This window comes from Oncorhynchus mykiss, chromosome 15 (assembly GCF_057628025.1).
Source record: "Oncorhynchus mykiss isolate SJ-2025 chromosome 15, ASM5762802v1, whole genome shotgun sequence".
Classification (NCBI taxonomy): Eukaryota; Metazoa; Chordata; class Actinopteri; order Salmoniformes; family Salmonidae; genus Oncorhynchus; species Oncorhynchus mykiss.
The window spans coordinates 56110625-56138261 of NC_143036.1; the positions used below are offsets into that span (position 1 = coordinate 56110625).

The 27637-nt window shown below is 45.1% G+C and overlaps 2 protein-coding genes across 19 annotated transcripts in view; one reads left to right on the forward strand and one right to left on the reverse strand.

Annotated features, from left to right (window-relative positions):
* The window catches only part of LOC110490288 (pleckstrin homology domain-containing family A member 5), a 178283-nt gene that overhangs the window by 78743 nt on the left and 71903 nt on the right, over positions 1–27637 (reverse strand). The window contains exon 1 of one of the 17 annotated variants that reach the window (XM_090200407.1): positions 9552–9696. The exons of the other annotated variants lie outside the window; for them this stretch is intronic. The gene's annotated coding sequence lies outside the window, so the exon portion shown is untranslated. Of the gene's footprint in view, positions 1–9551; positions 9697–27637 lie in introns of those variants that run through there. 17 annotated transcript variants of the gene reach the window in all.
* LOC110490848 (paired mesoderm homeobox protein 2A-like) overlaps positions 1–27637 on the forward strand; it is a 310954-nt gene that overhangs the window by 51727 nt on the left and 231590 nt on the right. The gene's annotated exons all lie outside the window — the stretch shown is intronic.

Genomic DNA, 27637 nt, shown 5'->3' on the forward strand with positions numbered 1-27637 from the left:
AAGGTGAAAAATCTGTCTATGTGCCCTTGAGCAAGGTACTTATAACCCTAACTGCTCCACGGTCGCCTTCAATAATGGCTGATCCCTGGCCGTGACTCACTCCACTCTCTACACTGAGGGTGTCTCAGTGGGAGTTGGGATATGCAAAAAATTAAATAATTTCACATCTCGCACTCGAACAGCAGTGAAACAGGACAAATATAAGTACCCCCCCCCCCCCCATTTGACCTTCGAGGTAGGTAGGCAATGAGGAACATACGGAGAGGATTATACCACCTGTATATCAACTGTCTGTCCAACAGGAATGTGAAAAACTACAGGACATTTCATCTCAAAGAAAAACTCCTAGCCCTACCAATACCGGATGCCTTCAAACTCTAAAACAGCCTGTGTTGAGTAGGACACACCGTAGAAACACGTTTTGGAACAGAAAATCTGTGTTCTTATTGTACAGGTATTCCCTCCCTGTTTCAGAACGTTTCCTTCACAGTAAAATGCTGTATGGGAATGTTGTTTGCTGTCACGCTGAAGTCAACCCAGGTCTCAGTATGGCCTCTGATTAGTCTTCTCGGTGTTAGACTAATTGTGCTTGGTAGGAAGGTCTGAGAGAAATAATGTGTTTATTGGACAACGCTGATAAGAAAATCAACAGGCACTTCTTCCACCTCTCCATCCCTCCCTGCCACCCGCTAACACACAGCATTACAAATCACCCTAATTGCCTGTAAACAATTTTTCAAACGCCGGCCGCCGGCGATGATGGAGGGAAATTGGGAGAGAAAACAGAGAGCGAGAGAGAGATATTCAGACCAGAGATAGAGACCGAGAGAGGGAGAGATACAGACTAAACTGAGAAAGAGTACAGGAGAAGTAATCACCCAAAAACAGAAAAGGGGGAGGAAGCAGCGAGTGGAGGATGAGAGGAAGGGAGGATGAGGAGGGGAGGAAGGGAGGATGAGGGGATGAGTGGAGGATGAGAGGAAGGGAGGATGAGGAGGAGAGGAAGCGAGGATGAGAGTGGAGGAGAGGAAGGGGGGATGAGGGGGAGAGTGGTGGAGAGGAAGGGAGGTTGTGAAGAGGGCATGTTGCCAGCGGGAGTCTGCTACTCATGCTGCTCTCTGATAAGTGCCCCAGTGCATTGTGGGTAATAACAAGCCCCTGTGTGAGGACTGTGGTGGTTATTTCTTTTTTATTAAATGAGGAGAGAAACTTATCACACAAGTCAGAGTTATACTTAAACTAAATCTTTATTCGCTTATTAATAAGGAGAGCAGGCTACACACACACACACACACGTGAATGTTGTGAGTGCTCTGGTTGACGAAGGACTGGTCGACGAAGCACCCTCAGATGATTTGTTGAGAGCCCCGACACAAAGGATACAAAGATCTTTTATAGCAAAAATACACCCCCTTAGTCTACATGACAAACAACAGATGTGTGGAATGGGTCACAAGGTTAGGGTTTGTATGAACGCAATTAATAATTCACAGCAGACAGTATCTGCTGTAAAGACTGTTCTCATTCTGTGGAATCCAGTGTGTCTGGCCCCCAAACAAGGTTCCCCTCATCATTATCCATACCTGAGCCATCTCCACCCTGGTATCTCCCGGCACACAAACACCAACTCATGCTATGGAATGCTGTCTTTCGGCATTATCACCAAAAAGGCATCGTAAATACACTGGGCTCCCCAGAGGCCAAACTCAGAAGACCACACACAGATGAGTGTTCTAAGACCCCTATTCTATAAAACAACCATTTGATGCAATAACAGTATTATAACAATCTTGTAATTTCGCTCTCACAGGAGCATACACACCACTGTCATAGGGCCTACATAACCCTGGCATAACAAGAGGTCAGGAGCAGGAGGAGCCCCATCAATCTTATGATGACAGCTAATCCATAAGACGTCAGAAACATTAAAACTACATGTAAAATGTCAGACCATGTTTGTTCCCCTGTATGTATGATTCGCTCTGCTCTAAATGCCAAGTGAAATGTTGCCTTGGTCAAACGGCTATAGCGCAGGCCAGGGCCGGGCCCTTCTAAATGTCTTCATCCACAGTGGATGAATGACAAGTCTTCTGATGTGCAAAGTGTGTATATGTCTCAGTGTTCGGTTCTGTACAGGCCCGGCATGGTGAGAACAATGTGTCCATATTCAGACCCTTGTCTCAGTATTGTGCTATTATAAAGGCTGAGGGTCAGTCAACAATTGCTAATCCGCTCCCTGTAGAGCCCCCTGCCATTCACACCGCTCCCTCTGGCACCGCTGAGTAACCTTTCAGAAAGGCCAGAGACAGACCTTCCTCATTTCCCTTGCACTCTCTCTATCCCTCTCTCCCCATGACTCGCTCTCTCTCTATTCAACATCCTCCCTCCCTTTCTGCATCCTGCTCTCTCTCTCTCTCTCTCAGCATTCAGAGTAGCACTCTGACTCACCCATGACATGTATTGTACACCTTTCCTAGGGAGGAGAAAAGCTCTTTAAAAACGTCAGATACTGCCTTCACTGCACACAACCCAGGCTGCAGCAAACACATGCGCACACACGCGCAAACACACACACACACACACACACAGTAGGGCTTGGCTTTGGTTGGCAGTAATCTAAACAATAACAAAAAGCACTTCAAATTGCCATCAAGCGGATGCCATCTTAATTTTCCTTCCTTTCATCATCGTCAGCAGATCTATGAATAAACAGTCCTCCTACAGAACGCCATCCTCTCTTCTGTTCCTCGTGTTAATGTGATGCCTTCCATGGCAGTATGTACTCTACATGACCAAAAACATGTGGCCACCTACTCGTTAAACATCTCAATCCAAAATCATGGCCATTAATATGGAGTTGGTCCCCCCCTTTGCTGCTATAAACTTCTTCTGGGAAGGCTTTCCACTAGATGTTGGAACATTGCTGCGATTAGGCCTGGCTCACAGTTGGAGTTCCAATTAATCTGAATGGTGTTCAATGGGGTTCAGGTCAGGGCTCTGTGCAGGCCAGTCAAGTTCTTCCACACCGATATCGACAAACCATTTCTGTATGGACCTTGCTTTTTGCACGGGGGCGTTGTCATGTTGAAACAGGAAAGGGCATTCCCCAAACTGTTGCCACAATGATGGAAGCACAGAATAATCTAGAATGTCATTGTATGCAGTAGAGTTAAGATTTCCCTTCACTGGAACTAAGGGGACTAGCCGAACCATGAAAAACAGCCCCATACCATTATTCCTCCTCCACCAAATTTTACAGTTGGCACTATGCATTCGGGCAGGTAGCATTCTCCTTTCATCCACCAAACCCAGATTCGTCCGTCAGACTGCCATCACTCCAGAGAACGCGTTTCCACTGCTACAGAATCCAATGGTGGTGAGTTTTACACCACTCCAACCGACACTTGGCATTGCACACGGTGATCTTAGGCTTGTGTGCAACTGCTCGGCCATGGAAACCCATTTCATTAAGCAGCTCCTGACGAACAGTTATTGTGCTGACGTTGCTTCCAGAGGCAGTTTGGAACTCGGTAGTGAGTGTTGCAACTAAGGACAGACTCGACAGGCTCGGGGGTCCAAAAGGGGGGCATCCTATGACGCTGCAACGTTGAAAGTCACAGAGCTCTTCAGTAAGGCCATTCTACTGCCAATGTTTGTCTTTGGAGATTGCATGGCCGCTCAATTTTATATACCTGAAAAAGCCAAATCCACTCATTTGAAGGGGTGTCCACATACTTCTGTATATATAGTGTATCTGTTGAGGCAGCCCACCGTCCTGTGATGAGGTTTGGGGAGTCGCTCCAACACAGAGAAGCCTTCTGTTAGAAGAGCCAGTAATTAAATACTCCAACAAGCACTTCAATTAAATCACAACTACACATTGAGGTAAAAACAAAATCCTAGTGCCGGTACTCGAGAATGTCACACTCTACCACTATTAACTGAAAAGCCTATCGAGGGACAAAACAGCACCTTGTATCATTTGAAATGAACATGAAGTGCACTAAAACAGTTAGGCTATTACTTACAGTAGCAGGGAGCACCTACTGTATAACAACATGATCCAGGGTGAGCTAAACTAAGGCAGATCGCGAATATAAAGCTGATTCCCACTAGCTGCCGTCCACGTCACCGACAACTTGCTAAAGCTCATTTTCTGAGATGGGGGACGAGAACAAATCCCCTTTGTTGCTCAGTCAAAAAGTAATTCCTGCACGTACAATTCATAATCAGGTTAAGAGTGAGAGCTTGGGCTGATAATACAGTATGCATTGTGACAAGTTCAGGGCCAATGTTTACATACAGAACACATACCAGCTGCTTTGACATAGAGTGCATCCCAAATGGCACTTATTCCCTATATAGTGCACTAGTTTTGACCACGGCTCTATGGACCCTTGTCAAAAGTAGTGCACTATGTAGGGAATAGCGTGCCATTTGAGATGTACATACTCTCCTGTAGGGGTATGATGTTTAAACAAATGTGTGATCATTAACGTTTAGAATGTTCCTACAGAATTGAAATCACAGTGCCGTTCTCACAAAACTACCACTAACAGGTCCTGATCATCATCATACTGGCAAAACATATATTTTTTTAAACAAATGCCTAACACAGCAATGCTGTAAGTTAACTGGACATCTTTCAAATGATTTGCCACAGATATAAAGCGCTCCGCACGTCGTTGTCGTTAACAGTTGGAATAGCAAGCGACAGCTGCGAAGTCCTGTATGGCAATACTCTGAGAAGTTAAATGAGAAGGAGATTAAATGCGAGGTGGATGTGAGCTACAGTGGCTGTACAGATGCTGAAAGGGAGGCACCGCGAGACCCGACCCCAACACGTTGCTGGCAGCAGTGCGTTAAGGGACGAAGTGAGCAGATCACAGCACAGACTACAGAAATGATAGCAGTTGATATGCAGCCACCGTAGAGGGTGTGGAGGATGTCGGCTTCAATACCCTAATGACATATCTAGTAACCAGACTACTAGATGCCACGTCGGAAAAAACGTGACGGCCCTGATGGAGTAAATTGTACACTGATTGCTCTTCAAGTACAAAACACACACTCTCAAACGACTCTTAACGACGGCCTTAACAACAGGTGGTTGGACATCTATGAACACCCTGTTGTACATCACTGAAACGAGCCCTCACATTGATGGGAAGTGGAACATGAAGTCCCATGTACTGACAACTGAGAACATTGAGGAGAGTCACAACAGAGAACCTAGAACGGCATTAATACCATCGTTGCTGAGTGGGTGGAGGACAGCAGTAAGGTGAGCGCTGTCTGGTAGGTAGCCAGGACTCCAGTAGATTGAACTGCATTGCCCCCTAGCGGCCATGCCCATTGTAAATTCACCTCATTATGTTTTTTTTCCCCCTTCATTTTTTATCTCGTTTAAACGATAAAAAAAATGGCAATTTAAACGTTAAGAACATTTCTACATTCGTTACGTCCCTAGTTACCTGTGACAGTATGACAGACTCTTAACAAAAATTCTAGCCAGCACACCGGCATGCAACATTTGGTTCTGGGTTCACCGATTAGAAATGACATTTCAACAAGGTGGCATTTAAAATGACATACATGGCAATCTCCTTTAGCCTTTTCTAATCTGCAAATAACAGTCTGCTATACCCCATCCATATGAATAGATGATAATTATGAATACACACACACACACAACACAGACTTGTAGCTACTAGCTACTATAGCTAGGTGCTGCAACAGCATATGGACTCAGGTTCACCTCAGAGAGCAGAAAATAACCCACAGTTACATATTAAACAATGCAGTCAGGAAAACAGCACGAATAAAACCCAAAACAAGTCAAACTGCTGAGGTATTTCATCCTCTGCTGAGTGTGTTGCCAATAGTAACCCTGGCAGATGGCTGATGCTATGTAGTTCTATGGCAGGGGGAATGAAATGCCAGGCTGTGAATGGTTCAGAGCAACTTTATTTGATTTCCATGTCGAGATAGAAGGACAGTTCAAAAGAAGACAGAGGAAAATGACAGATACATAAAATTAAAAACAGATGGAAGAAATGAGGTCTGGATTGGGCCACAGAGGTGAGGGGGCTTCAGTCAGGGTCACCATGGAAACAATAGAACTAGAGTACCACATGTTGCCCTCTGTCTGTCTGTCAGTCAGTCCATCCATCCCATGGTCCTGTCAACCACTTTCTGTGTCTCTAATGGCACCGTGGTCCCTAATATAGTGCCCTACTTTTGATCAGAACAGAGCTCTATATGCTTGTGGCTCATGGGGCAAAAGTCGTGCACCTACAGGGAATAGGGTGCCTGCCAACGGGCTCCTCGTCCTTGTGATGGAGATGCTCGGAGTCTTACAGTGCTCGAATTTCTCTTAATTGGTCAAGTTGATCTATAGGGCATTAATCAGGTGAACACATTCATTACTGACTGACTGACAGACAGACAGACAATCTTCATATTACAACCACTTTGGTCTTCCAACAACATGTGGGAGGAAACAGCACAATGGCCACAAACTGCGACGCGAATATAGACTTTATTTAGCCTATATCCCTGGTAACGTCCCAGCTTCATCTGCATTGGATGGCTCTTAAATGCACTGCTGCTCACAGAATGTTTGAGATATCAAGTTATGGTACTGTGTGTGTGCATTTCATCAAATGGTCACAGTCCGTCAACCAATAATACTGCTGTCACACCCTGATCTGTTTCCCCCTGTCCTCGTTATGGTCTCCACCCCCCTCCAGGTGTTGCTTGTTTTCCCCAGTGTTTTTTATCCCTGTGTTTCCTGTCTCTCTGTGCCAGTGTATTTATCCCTGTGTTTCCTGTCTCTCTGTGCCAGTGTATTTATCCCTGTGTTTCCTGTCTCTCTGTGCCAGTGTATTTATCCCTGTGTTTCCTGTCTCTCTGTGCCAGTGTATTTATCCCTGTGTTTCCTGTCTCTCTGTGCCAGTGTATTTATCCCTGTGTTTCCTGTCTCTCTGTGCCAGTGTATTTATCCCTGTGTTTCCTGTCTCTCTGTGCCAGTGTATTTATCCCTGTGTTTCCTGTCTCTCTGTACCAGTGTATTTATCCCTGTGTTTCCTGTCTCCCTGTACCAGTGTATTTATCCCTGTGTTTCCTGTCTCTCTGTGCCAGTGTATTTATCCCTGTGTTTCCTGTCTCTCTGTGCCAGTGTATTTATCCCTGTGTTTCCTGTCTCTCTGTGCCAGTGTATTTATCCCTGTGTTTCCTGTCTCTCTGTGCCAGTGTATTTATCCCTGTGTTTCCTGTCTCACTGTGCCAGTGTATTTATCCCTGTGTTTCCTGTCTCTCTGTGCCAGTGTATTTATCCCTGTGTTTCCTGTCTCTCTGTGCCAGTGTATTTATCCCTGTGTTTCCTGTCTCTCTGTGCCAGTGTATGTATCCCTGTGTTTCCTGTCTCTCTGTGCCAGTGTATTTATCCTTGTGTTTCCTGTCTCTCTGTGCCAGTGTATTTATCCTTGTGTTTCCTGTCTCTCTGTGCCAGTGTATTTATCCCTGTGTTTCCTGTCTCCCTGTACCAGTGTATTTATCCCTGTGTTTCCTGTCTCTCTGTGCCAGTGTATTTATCCCTGTGTTTCCTGTCTCTCTGTGCCAGTGTATTTATCCCTGTGTTTCCTGTCTCTCTGTGCCAGTGTATTTATCCCTGTGTTTCCTGTCTCCCTGTATCCGTGTATTTATCCCTGTGTTTCCTGTCTCTCTGTGCCAGTGTATTTATCCCTGTGTTTCCTGTCTCTCTGTGCCAGTGTATTTATCCCTGTGTTTCCTGTCTCTCTGTACCAGTGTATTTATCCCTGTGTTTCCTGTCTCCCTGTACCAGTGTATTTATCCCTGTGTTTCCTGTCTCTCTGTGCCAGTGTATTTATCCCTGTGTTTCCTGTCTCTCTGTGCCAGTGTATTTATCCCTGTGATTCCTGTCTCTGTGCCAGTGTATTTATCCCTGTGTTTCCTGTCTCTCTGTGCCAGTGTATTTATCCCTGTGTTTCCTGTCTCTCTGTGCCAGTCTATTTATCCCTGTGTTTCCTGTCTCTGTGCCAGTGTATTTATCCCTGTGTTTCCTGTCTCTCTGTGCCAGTTCGTCTTGTATGTTTTCTAAGTTCCCATTCCCCTGCTTTTTGCATTCTCCTTTTTCTCGTCCTCCCGGTTTTGACCCTTGCCTGTTTCTGGACTTTGTACCTGCCTGCCTGACCATTCTGCCTGCCTGACCATTCTGCCACTCTGTACCTCCTGGACTCTGATCTGGTTTTGACCTTTTTGCCTGTCCACGACCATTCTCTTGCCTACCCCTTTGGATTAATAAACATTGTAAGACCCTGAGTCTGCATTTGGGTCTCGCCTTGATACCGCAGGCCTCTGACACTTGTCCTGTGTTTGGTCCGGACTGCCTTCTCACCTGCAGCGAACCGCACCAATGTAAGAATGGAATCGGACCGAGACCACCCTTTGAGTGAACCACGGTGCGTTGTTCCGCACACTCCCAACAGTCCAAACTTACCGACCTGAGGGTGAAAGCAAGCTCCAAAACAATTTGGTGGGAAAGTCCCCTAAAAGTCTACCTTCCTTTAAATGAAAATTATACAAGCCCACACACACAGATAACGTCTGGATTCCTTAAAGTAATTACGTGTATCCCCAAATGGACACGGGCATAGTGAGACTGATAGCTGCTTAATTCCAAATGGTAGAAACAGAAACTCCCTAATTAATAGACTGAAGAAACCCTGACAGAGGAGTCTAAGGAGTAGGGAGACTCATCAACATGGACTCAGGAGAGCTGACCAATGAGATGCATGGAGCTGGCCGAGGGACATAACATGGTCCCTGTGGCATCCCTGAACCACAGCTCGTTAAATACAACTTTAATCGGATTCCCAACGGGACGCAGGGAACAGCCTGACACCCCTAACGGCACGCTGTGCACCGCGGGAAAGAGAGCGATAACATGGGTCCAGAATGAGAAGGAATAGCAACTATTTGATGGAGAGAAATAGAGACAAGCTCCCATTCCATTATCCCCAAGGGTCTGGGCAGGTTAAATGAGCTATAGATAGAGAGGAGAGGAGAGCAGGGGAGAGGCTGAGTAACAGCGGCTATGGGATGTAGTAAACAAATAGAGCTGAATGCATGATACTAAATATAACAGTCAAATACAACAACATTTACAATTTAACCCTGTATTTTAAGATTGCTTAAGCCTACTATCCTATTGGCATTGTTACACAAAGCAGCAACGACAAGAGAACAATATTTCAAAACAAAGGTAGAGTTCCCTATATGGAAGAATCTGAGCATCAGTCCTATGTTGAGCAGGCATCCAGTGTGTACTTCATAAAATATGCATAATGTATGACAGCGCGTGGGCTACGGTGAAATATAGCCTGTCATACCAACAAGGCATCACATTACAGCACGCATAAATAGCAATGCCAGTATTTCATTATTTCAATAGCCTATAGAATAAACAAATCATATCCAAGCATGACTACAGAACATTACTAAATAATCTCCGGGTAGTGTTTACTTACGAGTGGACGCCTGTAGTGGAGAAGCCAGTAAAACTGGTGAAATAAATAAACGCAGTCTTTCCAGATGCGGACTGGGTGAGAGCAGCGCACTTCAGTGACCGCTCACTGACTGGCGCGCTCTTCCTCGCCCGCTCTGTGAAATGCGCGCCGCCGACCGAACTGGAACAAAATCTGCCGTGCTGTGCGTTAATGCCTTTCAAACCTAACTGAAACGCGATGTAATGCACGGATCAATTGAATCGTTCAAATCAGATGTGGCATCACGTGTTCGTTCAAAAACACGGAATAGGCTACAGAAATGATGAGCGGTGTGCCTCAGGCTGTGTGTGTGACCGCTGGTGGCGTGCAAAATGCAGCAGACACACGCTAACAGGCTCATCTCAATGTAAACTATAGACCTAATCGTTTAGCGCTATCGGAACAATACATGGTAACAACATTACATCTACTGCATGGCGTCTCCTGAGTGCAAACAATCAGGTAAGCCTACACGCGTCTGCTCCAAAGCTAGGCCTATATCATTAACGTAATGCTTGATGTTCCTCCAGAGTCCCATCTAACATGTATTCATACCAGGCTGTGATATGATGTGGTACTAGGAACACACGCACTAGTGTGTAAATAGATAACAAGATCCTGAAGTTCAACCACAAGTCAGGACTCTTTCTAATAGAAAGCAGACAATGGTTGTGGAGGGGCTAATCTGCTCCCCCCCAGCTTAGTGCTATTATTCAGGCCTGGAGGGGAGGAGGGGAGAGGGGAAGCTGGGGGCCCAATGGCTCCGGAGAGAGAGGACCTTTTTAGTGTGTATGTGTATCGGGAAAAGAGACCGGACATCAGCTTAAACCAGGGTTTCAAAAGGCTGAGAGAAAAGCTCATCACTACATATTTTCGCCACACAGAAAACTGTATTGAACCCTGCTGTGGCTCCTCAATAGTTTTAAAGAGCAGATAAAAACAACCAACCTGGCATGGTTAAAAAACCATGCCAGGTTGGTGCTACAACTAGAATTTCTACAACTAGAATTCCTCCCCTATGTGGAAGCTAGGTGAATTGTAACAGCAACGGCTGCATTCAAAACCAATCTCCCCCATCCCATAACATGGCGGAGACTCGGGCTTGAGCCTTTTACTTTAGGTTTCGGTCGACCGGCTTACTTACATACTTTTAATTATTGAGAAGATTTTCACAGCGATGATTCCCTAGACTATTCAGTGCTTGTTTTGGCGCAAACTGAAATGAAGTGTTCAGTATAGAATTTTAGCAATGACAGCAATTTCTACATTGGCCAATTGACCTAGATAACACAGCCACAAAGTCTAAACAGCTTTCACATTTTGATAAGATGCAACTTCGGCGGGAGAAATCAATAGGCAAATATCAATCAACCACAACACTGGTGGTTAAGTAATACTGTCAAACACTATAATTCCACTATTACTAACAGATATATTATGGGCATTTTCTCAAATGACAAATGCAACATCTCAAAAAAAATCCTGTGTAGCACCTTTAATGCTGACTCATAGAATGCCGTCTCATAACACCCCGAATCTTATAAAACTCAGGAACAACCTGACCTGAATGCCTGACCTGAACTCCGTCAGATGCAAGGGAAGGAGGGATGTGGGAGGAAGGCGTGATGGCGAGGGAGGATGAACAATACCCATTGGCAGTGATGAGGTCAGTAGAATGGAAAAGTCCACTCGATCCACCCTGCTTCAACTGTCCAGGAAACAACAGGGGGCATGCGTTTGAAGTCTAAACCCATATGTGCGTCTCAAACGGCACCCTATTTCCAATATAGTGCACTACTTTTGACCAGGTCAGAGAGAGAAAGGTTTTGAAAGCTGGCTAGCCTAGTAAAGCTGATATTGTCAAATGGGGCTAGGGAAGAGAGCTGCAGTGTTGGGCTCCATAGTGCGTGTATTGGATAGACAAGGAACTATCTTGTCCTAAAACTCTGAATTCAGAATTCTACATTTTTATTATTTTGAATTAAAATACTCCCAGTAACTATCTGTCCAAACCCAGAGGCAGCGCCCACCGGACGTGTGGTACTTGATTTGAAAAACGTCTCCGCAGTATTTTATCAAGTAAAATGTCTGCTAATTAAAGAGATTGATATGTAATGCCGACAGCTGAAACTCAGCAATCTCCCTCTGTTGATAAGTGAAACAAGCTTCTAAGCAGCCATCTATCTGTATGCAGAGACCAAGTAAGAAGAGACCAACACACTTGCCAAAGTGTGCACGCACGCACGCACGCACACACACCACGATGAGGAGTTAAAGGAGTGAATCAATGACAAGAGTGTATGGTTGTTGGAGATGGTGTGTGTGTGTGTGTGTATTATCATATCTAGGCTCTCTGGTCTCTGCTGCTGTGTGCCAGTCAGCAAGTGGTAAAGGAGAGAGTTAACAAAGACCTCTTCTATCCTCCTGTCTTCTCCCCACTATAACTGTCACAAAGAGATTACGGACGTTTTCCTATAAAACCCTAAATAGTTTCATATTTTGGGCCGACTACATTTCCTGTTCCATTTTCTAAGGAGCTGCGATAAAATAAAATAAACTGCAACGCTTTTGAAAAGTTCCATCAACAAAGTTGTACTTTAACTTCTTAACTAATGTGATGAGTTTGAACCTGTGAAACCCAATGCCCTTAACCTTAGTGTGTCCTGTAGGTCAGTGTTTCCCAACCCTGGTCCTCCAGTCACCCCAACAGTACACCATTTTATTGTAACCCTGGACAAGAACATCTGTCCAACTAATCATCAAGTCCTGAGTCGAATGAGGTGTTTGTCAAGAGCTCCAACGAAACTGTGTGCTGTTGGGGGTACCGGAGGACCAGGGTTGGGTTCAGGTAGGCAACCTGAATCCATTAGAGTGAGACGCTAGAGCAGAGCAGATTCAGTATTTAACAATGGGGGCAGAAACAGAAACAGAGGGAGGGTAGTCAGTAACCCCAACAGAGAGAGGGAAATATTAGTCTCAAATGGTACCCTATATAGTTCACTACTTTTGACCTGAGCCCTATGCTGGTCGTGGTCAAAATTAATGTATTATGTAGAGAATAAGGTGCCATTTGGACACACAGGGAGTTACTCTCCTGTCATAGTGATATTTACAAGGGGATTTTAAACAGGCTAGTGGAGGAGTGGAGAGGGCTACAACACGAAGGTCAGTCACTGAAACACTCTGCTTGTTACCCTCTCAGACAGAGGTCTTTAATGAAGCCAATATAAACAGCATGTTCATTAGAGGATTAGCATTAGCAGCAGGGGTAAACACTGATGGCTGAGTTATGGTAGAGAGTTTCAGAAGAGAGGCTGTACGAGGTTGATAACACACACGCCAGACTACTCTGCTCTTCACACACACGTGGCTTGTCTGTTTGGTCACATGTTGCCCAGGCAGGTTGCCGGGGCAACAGGTGAGACAGGCCACAGTGCAGCAGCGTGACATTTACTGTGTCCTTCAGCAGAGGGAGGGAGGGAGGATAGAAAGGAGAGGAGAGGGAGTAGGGATGGTTTGAGAGGATGGATGAAGTAAGAGGGGAGGGAGTGGGGGAGAAGATGGGGAAGCGATTAAGGAAAGGATGGGGAGATCATAAGACGATTGAGGGTGGCTTGTGGGTGGATGGATGGATGGAGGGAGGAGAGGAAGGATAGCAGGCAGCCAGGCTTGGCTGTACTGCTCCACTGGAGCCTAGCAGTTGATGTGGTAGAGAGAGAAAATAAAATACAAAAATAGGTTTAGGTAGTGGGTGTGGCAATGGGTGTGGTTGCTGGATCGTAGAGACACTTAGTGGCCATCATCTTGGCGGTGTAGAGACATTGTTGAATATTTAAGCCAATTTCCTCCAATTATATACATTTCTCCATGGAGCTGAGAGAAATTGTTTTCGTTTCAAAAGCAAATTTTCCTACGATTCTACATATTCTGCCATGAAGCGGAGATAATTTTGTAGTTTTAAATCTAATTATCTGTAATTCTATGCATTTTGCCATGGCTAATGCATCTAAATTCATTGTTTTCAATTCTCTCTGACTGTCTAAGCTTTTATTTCTATGATTTTTAGTTCTCAAATATTATATTATTTACACATATATATACACAGGTCCATTATCTTTTCTACATACTTTCTCACTAGTTTTAGTTTACACTGAAAGCGTTTTTAAAACCTGAAATTTACACTGCTATTAAAATCCGCCCAATGATTTCAATAGCAGGAAAATCCCTGGAAAGAGAGGGGGATGGAGGGAAGGAGAGAGAAAGCCATAGGTCCTCAATGGCACCCGTGTCACAGCAGCACAACACAGTCTCGCTGAACCGAGACCAAACATGTCCATAAGAGTTATTGTCATACACCCTCTCAGCCAGGGCCTGCATGGGGCATTGCATCCCCATGCATAAAGCTGCACTAGGAGGAAAGACTAAGACACGCAGTAAATGACACCATATGTTTCAGACTTTTACACCCAACCCAATCAGTGTGACCAGTGGCACATTAAAAAATACATTGAGTCGACTCCAGACTCGTCCATTTGTGCTGGAACACACCCAAAGGAACACTGTGGGTCGAAACAGCCATTTATTTCAGAATATCATTACTGAAATTCTGCCAGAGCTAAGCAAACACTTCCAGAATAAAGCCGGACTTTTCTTCTCACTGTCTCCAACCGTGTGTTTTAGTGTGAATAATTCATTGAGGATTTCACTTATAATGAAAATCATTAACAGGGAGCCTCACAGGACTAAACAATGTGACACATTAATATTTGATACAGACCTCAAAATAACAGCAGAGAGACAGCATAATGTTTGCACGAGGAAGGGAGGGGAGTGGGATATGATACACTGTAAAGGGCTTTGAACATGTCAATACCATGGGTCTGCACTTCCTTCCTGTAACTCTCTGTGATGTCACTTCCCGTTTCCTGTCTGAGTGTGCATCCAGGTGTAGGTAGAGAGGGACAGTTGAGTGGGCTGGCATGAGGCAGGAGGACCGCGTGCTAGCTAGAGGTACAGCATGAATCATGCATGACTAGGGTTGTTCCATCCCCATTCTTTAGGCTGGGGTCACAGTTGGTCACACGCCTACCGTTCTATCAGTCACACTTGAGCTCATTGATGGGATGTACACGGTGACTGCCAAAATAAAAGGGAACACTTGAGTAAATGAGGAACAGAATGCATATTGAAAGCAGGTGCTTCCTGTTTATTAGGCAATTATCATCCCATCATGCTTAGGGCCATGTATAAAAGGCCCAGTTGCCTATTATTTTTGGCTAATGTGGCTAGAAGAAGCTCTCTCAGTGACTTTGAAAGAGGGGTCTCAAAGGAGCATAGGGTATTAGAGGGGGGGGGGGGTCTCAGTCACCAGATATCTACCTGTTTTCCACCACCATTAACAAAAAACACCAAATGATGTTTTTTTTTTAAATGGAATATGGCGTTGCATCCCTCCAATAGAGTTCCAGATACTTCTAGAATCTATGCCAAGGTGCATTGAAGCTGTTCTGACAGGTCGTGGTGGCCCAACGCTCTTGAAGACACTTTATGTTGGTGTTTCCTTTATTTTGACAGTTACCTGTATATGGATGTTGTTAGTGTGCTGAATATGGCTGGGAATAGCAAGCACTACATGTTGGTCTGCTACAGATGCACCTGTCATACTGTATAAGGCCATGAGAAGATGGGATTGTTTGAATGCAGTATTTCTGTGGTGAAACTGGGGCACGGAAAGTTGTGTGTATGTATGCACTACTAACAACTATATCCAGAGGCGCACACACGCTGACAGACATATTTCCCTCAGATTACACAGAATTTGAAAACAAATCCAATTTTGATAAACTCCCATATCTACTGGGTGAAATACCACAGTCGTAATATTTGTGACCTGGTGCCACAAGAAAAGGGCAACCAGTGAAGAACAAACACCAATGTAAATACAACCCATATTTCTGTTTATTTATTTTCCCTTTTGTACTTTAACTATTTGCACATTATTACAACACTGTATATAGACATAATGACATTTGAAATGTTTTTATTCTTTTGGAACTATTGTCAGTGTAATGTTCACGGTTCATTTTGTATAGTTTATTTCACGTTTGTTCATTATCTAGTTCACTTGCTTTGAAAATGTAAACATACGTTTCCCATGCCAATAAAGACCTCAAATTGAAAGAGGGAGAGAGAGAAACCGCAACAGGCAGAAGTTTACACCAGAGGCAAGAGAGGGAATGAAATATGAAAACCAGTGGGCAAATAGCCTTTCTCTCTCTCTCCATCTCTCCTACGCAGTGTGTTGCATGTCTCTCTCGCTACCTGGCAGAGTCTTGCTGTATGATTCACAAACAGCAGCCAGATCACTCATGCCACTCTCTGTAGCAGAGTAGATATGTCCGGCTGTGGTCGTGTTCATAGTGTCCACAAGCAGTGCCCGGGTGTGTGTTTGTCCTGGACGTGCATGTGTGTGGATGCATGACAGTGAGAGAGGAGAATGCCGTGTTTGGGTCAGGGTGAGAGAACCACATCCACCGTCATTACAGAGATGTTTCAGGCCACTGAGGTTTGATTAGACTGCACACACAGTCTCTCTCCCTCCCAATCACCAATGCCTGGAAGAGCATGCGTGCTCCGCTGGACTGGCTTTCCCCACAAGTGTAACCTCATCAGGCGCACACGTGTGCGTGCAAGCGAGTATGTGTGTGTGTCCCCGTGTGTATAGCTTCTGTAAAACTCCAGCCTCACAGTGTCCGCCGAGAGTTGTCTCTCAGACGAGGCAGAAGAGAGAAAGTTGCTGTAATTTTCTGTTCAAAGTATGGCACTCTAGCAGCAAGGCATTCATCTTCAGGCGACACATCTCTGTCCACTGATGCTGTATACACTTAGCATATCTGAGGTGACATATTACTGTAGGCTAAATAAGTGGTGAAACCCAGCATTTTGGAATTACAGTCTGCAATTGGCACATCAATGTTTTCAACAACAAAAAATCTGCCAGGCCACATTGTATTGATCGATGCAGACAAACAAAATAATAATGTACAACATGAATAAACCTCAATATATAAAGCACAATACAACAACTGCACGTGTAACATAATATGTTGTAAAAATGTAGAAAGTTGTAACAAATTGTCATGGTGATGACTCATGGACGACTATCAAATCTGCCTCAAGTGCTTCCTGAAATGGAAGGCAATCTCATGTCAGTGAGAACACTGTGACGACCATTGTTTGGAGAGAGACTTTTCGAGATAAAAGCCCAGGAGAGATGACTCGGATTCACAGCCAGTCATATAAATGACCACTCACTCTAACTACGTTTCGAGTGCTTCTCTATGTTGTCCACATGACTGCTCTGCTGCTAAACTGGTGCCGTGTGTGTACAGATGTGCGTACACATGTGCCTGTCTGTCTATGGCACCTCTTAAGTGAGACGATGGAACTATACCCGTTTCCAACCATAGAACGTATCACTAAGAGTCGAAGTAGACAGTCAGTCACATCCTTACAAATGGATCTGAGAGCATTACCAGTCTAGACTCATCTCGGTGAATGTGCTAGCGTATAATAACGCTGGCTGGGAGGACTCTACACCCTCACATTATAATGTCAGAGAGAAAGGGTAGGGAACAGGTTCATCGACGGAGAGAGGGGATGAAGCTCATTAGGAGTTTAAGAAACGGGTCGTCTGACCTTAATCATAAACTGTGCGTTTGCGGTGAGTAAGCTGTTGCTCGGGGCAACCAGGCCTTTCAAGCTCAGCGGCTGTGTCTCAGAGAGTTTGGTATAGTATAGTGCACTACTTTGATGAGTAGGGATAAGTGGCCCTAGTCAAAAGTAATGCACTATATATGAGAAATAGCCACTCAAAAATGGGTAACTATATGGGAATGTCATTTGAGATTTTTTGTTGTTTTATAGGATAGGGCAGGTATTCCTAAACTGGGGTACGCTTTTAAAAAAAAGATATATATATATTTATATTTTCCAATGGATTTATAAATATGGGTGAGATTTTTTTCTCTCCTGAGTAGCCTCGTTTCACTGCCAAAAATCAAATTAATTAATCTAGTGTTCAGCGAAATAACAACACAATGTCAAATACAGGTAGCCTAGTCAAACAATTAACATCACATTTACCGTTACTCTCTCGCGAGAATTCCACTAACGGTCCGTGTGTAGCCAAACGTAGCTGCTGCTCATGTTGGTATCTACTCATGGTGCAAAAGCCATGACAGGGAGACATAGTGGAGTGGTAACGCGGGTGCAAGCAGTTTCTCCTGACGCCACTTGGGTACAATGCAGCATCCACCGGGAGGCTCTTGGGTACACTGCAGCATCCACCGGGAGGCTCTTGGGTACACTGCAGCATCCACCGGGAGGCTCTTGGGTACACTGCAGCATCCACCGGGAGGCTCTTGGGTACACTGCAGCATCCACCGGGAGGCTCTTGGGTACACTGCAGCATCCACCGGGAGGCTCTTGGGTACACTGCAGCATTCACCTGGAGGCTCTTGGGTACACTGCAGCATCCACCGGGAGGCTCTTGGGTACACTGCAGCATCCACCGGGAGGCTCTTGGGTACACTGCAGCATCCACCGGGAGGCTCTTGGGTACACTGCAGCATCCACCGGGAGGCTCTTGGGTACACTGCAGCATCCACCGAGAGGCTCTTGGGTACACTGCAGCATCCACCGAGAGGCTCTTGGGTACACTGCAGCATCCACAGAGAGGCTCTTGGGTACACTGCAGCATCCACAGAAAGGCTCTTGGGTACACTGCAGCATCCACAGAGAGGCTCTTGGGTACACTGCAGCATCCACAGAGAGGCTCTTGGGTACACTGCAGCATCCACAGAGAGGCTCTTGCTGCCAAGAGAATGCCTGACCGCTTGAAAGACGTTTTGGACACTACAGTGAAAATGGTTAACTTTGTTAAAGCAAGGCCCCTGAACTGCTGTGTTAAAAGCTTTTACAAGATACAGAAGTGCACTGGTTATCAAGGGGCTAGGTATTGACACGTTTTTTGGAATTGAGAGACAAGCTTAAAATGTTTCTTTACTGACCATAATTTTCACGATGAGTTTCTCACACGACTGGCCTATCTGGGTGATGTTTTTTCTAACCTGAATGATCTGAATCTAGGATAACAGGGACTCTCCAACTATATTCAATGTGCGGGACAACATTGAGGCTATGATTAAGAAGTTGGAGCTCTTCTCTGTCTGCATTAACAAGGACAACACACAGGTCTTTCCATCATTGTATGATTTTTTGTGAGCAAATGACGTCAAGCTTACGGACAATGTCAAATGTGATATAGGGAAGCACCTGAGTGAGCTGGGTGCGCAATTACGCAGGTACTTTCCCGGAACGGACGACACAAACAACTGGATTCGTTTTCCCTTTCATGCCCTGCCTCCAGTCCACTTACCGACATCTGAACAAGAGAGCCTCATCGAAATTGCAACAAGCGGTTCTGTGAAAATGTAATTTAATCAGAAGCCACTGCCAGATTTCTGGATTGGGCTGCTCTGAGTAGCCGGCCTTGGAAAATCACACTGTTAAGACACTGATGCCCTTTGCAACCACGTACCTATGTGAGAGTGGATTCTCAGCCCTCACTAGCATGAAAACTAAATACAGGCACAGACTGTGTGTGGACAATGATTTAAGACGGAGACTCTCTCCAATACAACCCAACATTACAGAGTTATGTGCATCCTTTCAAGCACACCGTTCTCATTAACCTGTGGTGAGTTATTCACAATGTTCGACGAACAAATACGTTATATGTAAGATGGTTAAATAATGAGCAAATGATTGATTATTATTATATTTTTTTTTCGTGCCCTGGTCATATAAGAACTCTTTGTCACTTCCCACGAGCCGGGTTCTTCCCACTCACTCATTCTTATGTTTAATAAATGTATCGTATAGTGTGTGTGTGTGTGGCAGACTTACAATGATGGCATAAACAACAGTTGAGAGCGCGCTGACCCTGGTGCTAGAGGGGGTACGGCAGCTGGAGGTTGAATGTTTGAAGGGGTACGGGACTACAAAAATAGGGATAGGGCATTCTCCTGGATGGACTGTCCTACTGCAGTACCGTGCTGTTTCAGTCTAAACTAAAGCACGGTCTGAAATGTAACTAATTCAATCACAAGGGGTTGTAAACATCGACTATGACATGCAACAACACAAAGCTCTCTGCATTGGCGCGGTTTCCCTTCTTCTTCATGCCGTACCTCTGTACTGCTCCAACTGGAATCTGCCAGCAAGCCTGGTTTTTGGTTCTACAGCCAGGAAGAGTGTCATGCTGTGCTGAACTAATCCCCTCTAGAATTCCACATGAGAATAAATGCTGGTGAGAAGGGAGGGGCTAAGGGGAGGAGCCAAGGAGAGGGGGAATAGTGGTGCCTTGTAATGAAGTTACGAGTTTATGGGATTAGATGCATGTTGTGATTCAGCTGCATGACACCAAAATCACAATTAGTCAGTGACTGAGTGTGAGAGAGAGAGAGAGAGAAAAAAAATGGTGCTTCGTTACCAAATCCAATAAGATGAAGGTGACAGACAAGCTGAATGAGTCGAGATTCTACCCAGCTGATTCTAGCTACCTAACTTCTAGGTTCTCTCCTACAGACATACTAGTTCTACTGATTGACAGGCTCTGTCACAATGCACAGGGGGAAGTTCAACACTCTCAGTCAAGAGAATCAGCAGCGGTTAAAGCTCTCTTGCCTGACAAAGCTTTCAGAAGACCTTATGCCCCTCACACACACACACACACACGACGGTAATGAGTTTTTGCATGCTCTAACTGCCACTCTGTCAGTCAGAATCAGACACAGTGGTTAGATTACAAAACTACATCCTCATGGGTGTGTGTGTGGAACTAGACATCATCCCGGCTGTATGCACGGCTGAAAACCACGGGAAGAACCACTCCGAGCTGTCATCCTGCAACATGTAGCAAAGCTAAAAAATCCACTCTCTTTTGCCACTCTACTGCTGCCTGAATAGGTTTGAGACTGGAGGAGTACGGACATGAAAAAGGACACTTGGATCATTCCTATCTTGTCTGTTAAAGACACACCAGTTGTGTAAATGTTCCCCGTCTGTTCTGTTGAACTGTTTAAAAGCACACAGGCACCCAGGCTGAAGGCGAAGACACAGTGTAGCCTCCCTATATTTGAGTGCATACGACCTCAGCCAAGAGGTCTGGCCCTTTATGGCACACACAAGAAAGACATTGCTGCTTGCTGGTTCAAGCCTGGCTGTTCCCCTTCAAATCGCTACAAAGGTACGGCTATTGCCTTCCCTCGTCGCCGTGAGTAATGTCGACTGGATGAGAGACAGAAGTGCATTTTCAGTGTCTGCATCTCTGCATTACGTTCACAGCTCTGTTCAGGCAATTACAGCGGAATGCCAGGCTCTCCCTCCAATCCACACAATATGTAATAGCTGTCCTGCCGTCTCAGTCAAAAAGCAATAAACCCCTCTGTTGGGATTATCAATCATCACCAAGTGACAGCAGGTTCTGGTTCCTATTGTTTTATATCTGGTGAGATCAGCCCATGTAATATCCTTTCTCCTCACACCTGAATCTCACACACACACACACACACACACACACAGATCAACTGTCACATTAATAGTATCTGTATGATGTTTAGTGTGTGTGGGGGGGGGGGGGGGGAGGGGGGAGAGGTGACTAACACTTCCAAGTGCAATGGGAAAATAGCATTACCATAGCAATACACTGTCTAGCATTGTAATGGGTGGATTATAATGACAATGCATAATGGATGAGATGTAAATTGTTCTTTTCCAGGTGTTCAAAGTGCTTTATTTTGTTTGGGCTACAATGTTAATCAGATAGTATGAGAATACAAGGCAAAGAGAGAACTGAGACAGAGACAATGGTAAAAAAAAAAAAAATGAAGCCTTCCACTTGTTTCTCATTATGTAAATGTTCCAGCCAATTATCAGCCACAATCAGACCTGCCTGGAGTCCCCATGACTACGGACCAAACACGTGTTTTGTGTGTGTGCAAGTACGTGCATGCAGGTGTGTGTGTACAGTCGTAGCTAAAAGTTTTGAGAATGACACACATATTAATTTCCACAGTTTGCTGCTTCAGTGTCTTTAGATATTTTTGTCAGATGTTACTATGGAATACTGAAGTATAAATACAAGCATTTCATAAGTGTCAAAGGCTTTTAGTGACAATTACATGAAGTTGATGCAAAGTCAATATTTGCAGTGTTGACCCTTCTTTTTCAAGACCTCTGCAATCCACCCTGGCATGCTGTCAATTATCTTCTGGGCCACATCCTGACTGATGGCAGCCCATTCTTGCATAATCAATGCTTGGAGTTTGTCAGAATTTGTGGGGTTTTGTTTGTCCACCTGCCTCTTGAGGATTGACCACAAGTTCTCAATGGGATTAAGGTCTGGTGAGTTTCCTGGCCATGGACCCAAAATATTGATGTTTTGTTCCCTGGGCCACTTAGTTATCACTTTTTCCTTATGGCAAGGTGCTCCATCATGCTGGAAAAGGCATTGTTTGTCACCAAACTGTTCCTGGATGGTTGGGAGAAGTTGCTCTCGGAGGATGTGTTGGTACCATTCTTTATTCATGGCTGTGTTCTTAGACAAAATTGTGAGTGAGCCCACTCCCTTGGCTGAGAAATAACCCCACACATGAATGGTCTCAGGATGCTTTACTGTTGGCATGACACAGGACTGATAGTAGCGCTCACCTTGTCTTCTCCGGACAAGCTTTTTTCTGGATGCCCCAAACAATCGGAAAGGGGATTCATCAGAGAAAATGACTTTACCCCAGTCCTCAGCAGTCCAATCGCTGTACCTTTTGCAGAATATCAGTCTGTCCCTGATGTTTTTCCTGGAGACAAGTGGCTTCTCTGCTGCCCTTCTTGACACCAGGCCATCCTCCAAAAGTCTTTGCATCACTGTACGTGCAGATGGACTCACACCTACCTGCTGCCATTCCCGAGCAAGCTCTGTACTAGTGGTGCCCCGATCCTGCAGCTGAATCAACTTTAGGAGACGGTCCTGGCACTTGCTGGACTTTCTTGGGGGCCCTGAAGCCTTCTTCACAACAATTGAACCGCTCTCCTTGAAGTTGTTGATGATCCGGTAAATGGTTGATTTAGGTGCAATCTTACTGGCAGCAATATCCTTGCCTGTGAAGCCTTTTCTGTGCAAAGCAATGATGACGGCACATGTTTCCTTGCAGGTAACCATGATTGACAGAGGAAGGGCAATGATTCCAAGCACCACCCTCTGTTTGAAGCTTCCAGTCTGTTATTCAAACTCAATCAGCATGACAGAGTGATCTCCAGCCTTGTCCTCGTCAACACTCACACCTGTGTTAACAAGAGAATCACTGACATGATGTCAGCTGGTCTTTTGTGGCAGGGCTGAAATGCAGTGGAAATGTTTTTGGGGGATTCAGTTCATTTGCATGGCAAAGAGGGACTTTTCAAATAATTGCAATTCATCTGATCACTCTTCATAACATTCTGGAGTATATGCAAATTGCCATCATACAAACTGAGGCAGCAGACTTTGTGAAAATTAATATTTGTGTCATTCTCAAAACTTTTGGCCATGACAGTACATGAGAACTGCATACTGTGTGTCTGATGTGGAAGAAAAGATAACTGTGAGCCAGCCAGCCAACCAACTTTCCTTCTCTTAAATCCGAGATCTTTTTTCTTCCTGCCTAGACCCAGTGGGCATATCAGGCAGGGTAGTGAACGACCCGAACCTTTTATTCTGGCTAAAACAAATCCCTGGCAAATTACGTTTCAAAGAGGAACTGCTATGCCTCCGAATCATTATGCAGGAGTTAGCGACCATGCTGTGTTCACCTTGACAGCCCACTCAGGGTGTGTGTGTGTGTTAGTGAGTGTGTGTGTATTGGCTAGCCTAGTCATCTTCCTCCCATAACGTCACAGCTGGGCTCTCAGTGTGTGTGTGTGTGTGTGTGTGTTACATTCGTGGGCCTGTGTGTGCGTTTAGCTAGCCGTCTCCTTCCTCTGCAGCTAAGAGCAGCTCTCAGATCATCAGAGACACAGGTCCCTCGCTTCTGAAATGTACTGCACAGCATAACTGTGGGAAAACATGAGAGGGGAAACTAAAGACACAGGAGAGGAGAAAACCACGAGAGAGGAAACTAAAGAAACGAGCGGAGGAAACTAAAGAAACAGGAGAGGAGGAAACTAAAGAAACAGAAGAGGAGGAATACATAAGAGGGGAAACTAAAGAAACAGGAGAGGAGGTAACCATGAGAGGGGAAACTAAAGAAACAGGAGAGGAGGAAACCACGAGAGGGGAAACTAAAGAAACAGGAGAGGAGGAAACTAAAGAAACAGGAGAGGAGGAAACCACGAGAGGGGAAACTAAAGAAACAGGAGAGGAGGAAACTAAAGAAACAGGAGAGGAGGAAACTAAAGAAACAGGAGAGGAGGAAACTAAAGAAACAGGAGAGGAGGTAACCATGAGAGGGGAAACTAAAGAAACAGGAGAGGAGGAAACTAAAGAAACAGGAGAGGAGGTAACCATGAGAGGGGAAACTAAAGAAACAGGAGAGGAGGAAACCACGAGAGGGGAAACTAAAGAAACAGGAGAGGAGGAAACTAAAGAAACAGGAGAGGAGGAAACTAAAGAAACAGGAGAGGAGGAAACTAAAGAAACAGGAGAGGAGGAAACCACAAGAGGGGAAACTAAAGAAACAGGAGAGGAGGAAACTAAAGAAACAGGAGAGGAGGAAACTAAAGAAACAGGAGAGGAGGAAACTAAAGAAACAGGAGAGGAGGAAACTAAAGAAACAGGAGAGGAGGAAACTAAAGAAACAGGAGAGGAGGAAACTAAATAAACAGGAGAGGAGGAAACCACGAGAGGGGAAACTAAAGAAACAGGAGAGGAGGAAACTAAAGAAACAGGAGAGGAGGAAACCACGAGAGGGGAAACTAAAGAAACAGGAGAGGAGGAAACTAAAGAAACAGGAGAGGAGGAAACTAAAGAAACAGGAGAGGAGGAAACTAAAGAAACAGGAGAGGAGGAAACTAAAGAAATAGGAGAGGAGGAAACCACAAGAGGGGAAACTAAAGAAACAGGAGAGGAGGAAACCACGAGAGGGGAAACTAAAGAAACAGGAGAGGAGGAAACTAAAGAAACAGGAGAGGGGGAAACTAAAGAAACAGGAGAGGAGGAAACTAAAGAAACAGGAGAGGAGGAAACTAAAGAAACAGGAGAGGAGGAAACCACGAGAGGGGAAACTAAAGAAACAGGAGAGGAGGAAACTAAAACAGGAGAGGAGGAAACTAAAGAAACAGGAGAGGAGGAAACTAAAGAAACAGGAGAGGAGGAAACCACAAGAGGGGAAACTAAAGAAACAGGAGAGGAGGAAACCATGAGAGGGGAAACTAAAGAAACAGGAGAGGAGGAAACCACGAGAGGGGAAACTAAAGAAACAGGAGAGGAGGAAACTAAAGAAACAGGAGAGGAGGAAACTAAAGAAACAGGAGAGGAGGAAACCACGAGAGGGGAAACTAAAGAAACAGGAGAGGAGGAAACTAAAACAGGAGAGGAGGAAACTAAAGAAACAGGAGAGGAGGAAACTAAAGAAACAGGAGAGGAGGAAACTAAAGAAACAGGAGAGGAGGAAACCACAAGAGGGGAAACTAAAGAAACAGGAGAGGAGGAAACCACGAGAGGGGAAACTAAAGAAACAGGAGAGGAGGAAACCACAAGAGGGGAAACTAAAGAAACAGGAGAGGAGGAAACCACGAGAGGGGAAACTAAAGAAACAGGAGAGGAGGAAACTAAAGAAACAGGAGAGGAGGAAACTAAAGAAACAGGAGAGGAGGAAACTAAAGAAACAGGAGAGGAGGAAACCACGAGAGGGGAAACTAAAGAAACAGGAGAGGAGGTAACTAAAGAAACAGGAGAGGAGGAAACTAAAGAAACAGGAGAGGAGGAAACCATGAGAGGAGGAAACTAAAGAAACAGGAGAGGAGGAAACTAAAGAAACAGGAGAGGAGGAAACTAAAGAAACAGGAGAGGAGGAAACTAAAGAAACAGGAGAGGAGGAAACTAAAGAAACAGGAGAGGAGGAAACTAAAGAAACAGGAGAGGAGGAAACCACGAGAGGGGAAACTAAAGAAACAGGAGAGGAGGAAACTAAAGAAACAGGAGAGGAGGAAACCACGAGAGGGGAAACTAAAGAAACAGGAGAGGAGGAAACTAAAGAAACAGGAGAGGAGGAAACCACGAGAGGGGAAACTAAAGAAACAGGAGAGGAGGAAACTAAAGAAACAGGAGAGGAGGAAACCATGAGAGGGGAAACTAAAGAAACAGGAGAGGAGGAAACTAAAGAAACAGGAGAGGAGGTAACCATGAGAGGGGAAACTAAAGAAACAGGAGAGGAGGAAACCACGAGAGGGGAAACTAAAGAAACAGGAGAGGAGGAAACCATGAGAGGGGAAACTAAAGAAACAGGAGAGGAGGAAACCACAAGAGGGGAAACTAAAGAAACAGGAGAGGAGGAAACCATGAGAGGGGAAACTAAAGAAACAGAATCTGTAATGGGTAGAGATTTGAAAGAGTAAAGGAGAGGAGGAAAACGCGCTTTGGTTGCCCTACAGCTTTGGTTGCCCTACAGCTTTGGTTGCCCTACAGCTCACACCACCCGGAGGAACTGTGGTGAACATCAACACAGCTTATAACAGATCATATTCACACAGCCGGGGTCAGGCTGGGTGAAAGGGGATATTGTATTACGGGGAAGAAGTGAGGGATTTGGAAGATCATTGCTGATGGACCTTTGGGAAACAGAGTATATCTACAGGATAGCAACATAGACCGCTAAATCTCCGTTTTCAGAACATTTCAGCAAGGCGCTAAGTCCCTGTAGGTTAGCGTGGGGAAGGAGCTACCTGGACGCACACGCCAACGTCCTACCAGAAGACACGATTTCTTCTGCAAAAAAATGCATCACTTTATAGTTTTGGCCTTTGGAGAAAGAATCTTTCTTAAAACATCACACCTCAACAACACCCTTCAACTAAAGGTAGAAGCTGAGCCAAGAACAGAAGTGAGACCTTGAGAGTTTCACTCCAACACACAGAGAACAGAAGCTTTCCATCTCCCCTCGAGAGGTAAAAATAAGCGTTATTAAATGACTCCATTTCCGTAAGGCAATGCATCTGCATCTCTTTAGTGACAGCAAAGACCTCCACCGCAGAGAAGAGAATCGACCGTAACAATTACATTTCATTACCTTCCACCTCTCCCAGTGGGTCCATTGGCATCCACTTACCCAGACACAAATGTGATTTCACTCAGGTGCCACGACGACGCCTCATATTAGACATCTTTGTCGTGGCAGCAGTGGGATTGACAGCGGTCCGGTCGGCTCCGGTCTGTCCGTTTCCCTGATAAATGTCATCATTAGGCTGCCTAGGCAACGGGTGGGGATTACAGAGGCATCTCTTAACTCTTAACTCATCTGAAATATCTGCCCTTATCTCACTTTAGGAGGGCAGAGGGTTTTAATGATAACGGACCGAGGACAGGGACTGCCTCGTCTTACCTATAGTTAGGAGTTTTAGATAATATCACCAAATGATCCTCTAAATGAACCTTTAAAAATCAGAGACTCAGTGTGGACTAACAATACGGTAGCCTGCAGGCGATTGCTTTCACCCCTAGCCTGATCACACAGTACGGGAGGGGGTGCTGTTTCATGGTGTGGGAGTATGTTCCTGGGGGAACCAAAATGGCGTACGAGACCATTGTATGATGTAAGGAACTAGAGCCAGAATGGAGGGAGGTTTGGGGCTGAGTTTCACATAGCCACACAGCACAGAGATAGTTACACAATCACACCTTAACAGCACTCAGCTCGACAGCTCCCTCTCTCGCTCCGTCTCTCCTGGGAGTGTACGTATTTGTCAGTGTGTGTTTCACCCATTGCAATATCGGCCAGACACCATGTGTATGTTACGGACAGACTGTGTGTGAGTGT